The sequence below is a fragment of the Papaver somniferum genome, unplaced genomic scaffold, assembly GCF_003573695.1.
Source record: "Papaver somniferum cultivar HN1 unplaced genomic scaffold, ASM357369v1 unplaced-scaffold_6, whole genome shotgun sequence".
NCBI lineage: Eukaryota > Viridiplantae > Streptophyta > Magnoliopsida > Ranunculales > Papaveraceae > Papaver > Papaver somniferum.
The window spans coordinates 197965-199961 of record NW_020648748.1 but is presented as its reverse complement, the minus strand read 5'-3'; positions in this window follow the sequence as shown (position 1 = coordinate 199961).

Below are 1997 nucleotides of genomic sequence, written 5' to 3'. Positions count from 1 at the left end.
ACATTTATAGAAGAAAATAATGATTAATCGTTTTTTGGATCCACGATGCTTTCATTTTAAAATAAAAAAAAAAAAAAGTAGAAGAAAAGAGGAATTGATTGAAGTGGAGATGACCTATGTAAGCAGACATCGTCCACAAGTATAAGTTGATTAGAGTTATGATTAACATGTAAAGGAATGTTCTTAGGGTAATCATTCTATCACTTTCCACTTGTAAATAATAATCAACACAAAAGAAACTTGTGGAAGTAAACTTGTTGTGCATGGTGAGAAAACTCCGACAGTTTATAATGTTCAAGTCCAACTTACTAGAGCATAACCCCCAAAACGGAATTGGTGAGATTTGAGCACCAAATCGACTACGATTTCAACGCTGATTTACAGAGCCTATCCTTTGACGGACGGCATGAACAACATTGTTTCTAATAGGAAAATGATATATTGATTAAACAGATGGAATATTGTTTTGATCACTTTCAATCATGTTAGTGATCCACAAAGGCCAATTATCAGACGACTCTCTCTTATTAGTTTGAGAACCTACAAATTTTGCAAAAGAGTCTGTCAACCCATTGGCATCTCTGTGAGCATGGCTACACTCCCAAAATCCAAAATCTCTAAGAATAGCAAGAATATCTTCTAAAATATTATTGGTAGTCCACTTCACGACAGTTGAGTGATCTTGAATAGCCATGATGACATTGTTGCAATCCCCTTCTAGATATATTTTCCTTGCTCCCGTCTCCTTAGCCCACATGACTGCTTCAAGCAAAGGCGGAGTCAGTATATAGCAAGCAATTGCACACCTTGTCAAACTGGCTTCAAATCCTAATTTAGCCCAATTTTTTCTCACTTATTGGGTTTTTAAACCCTTTTGATCAAACTTGTTCCGCCATGGGCCTGGCTTCAAGTGCACCTAATGCATGAACAACATTCAAAAGAACGATTTTTCGGGTACCAATCTTTTTCCTTTTTTTGGAAGGGACCATCATTTTAATTTTAGTACGTTACTTGAAATAGTATGAGGACACCCCTTATTCATATATTTATTCTAATACCAAAACCACCCTCCTAATTATTTTTGTCTAATGATTAGTTGGTGTAATTAATCATTGAGTAAGGTTAAATTAATGGAAGATTTTTTTTCTAAAAGAAGTAGAATTATTAACTGATTAAAATAGTAGAAGAATAAGAAGATGGAAAAAAATTTATTTTGACATAGGTGAATATGAAAAAAAAACATCCTTTGGGTACCGAGGTATGCTTGTAACTTAGTTAATGTTGCCATAAATGGCCTAAAATATCTTCAAAATGAAAATTGTAACAAAAAAATTCAAGTAGGTCAACATAGTTCTGTTATATTACACGAAGAACATGTAACCGAACTTTCTGCAAATGCAGTTCGGTTAATAAATCCAAAATACACAGGTAACCGAACCAGAGTTTTAATGGAGTTTTTGTTTGTTCGGCTAGTTGATGAAAAATAAAATGTAACCGAACTACTATGCTTGAGTTTCTATAGTTTTATTCGGTTCAATCGACTCGACCACGTTGTAACCGAACGTTAAACAACAGAATTTCGTAGGTTCGCAACGTTTATAAAACATTGTCGAACTCTTCGTTAGGTTAGCAGAAAAAATTACGACTTAACCGAACTTATTATATAGATCTTCAGAGTAAAGTTCGGTTAGGAATTTTTGTTTTTGCGATTGAACCGAACTCAACATTTGGCTATACAGAGAAGAGTTCGGTTTTGAATTTTTTTTTTTGCAACTCAACCGAACTCAGACGTTCGGTTAGGAACAATAAAACATTCTTAGCCGCAGTGTTCTTCGTGTTTAAAGGTTCGATTGTAAAACTAGGGGCTTTTTCAAAATTATCCTAACCGAACTTATTATTGTAACCTCCATATCCAATCTATTCTGATGACTACTGGTCAAAATTTCAATCAAAAACGTATTGGAAGTAATGGTTTGTGGGAAAATACTTATGGACGG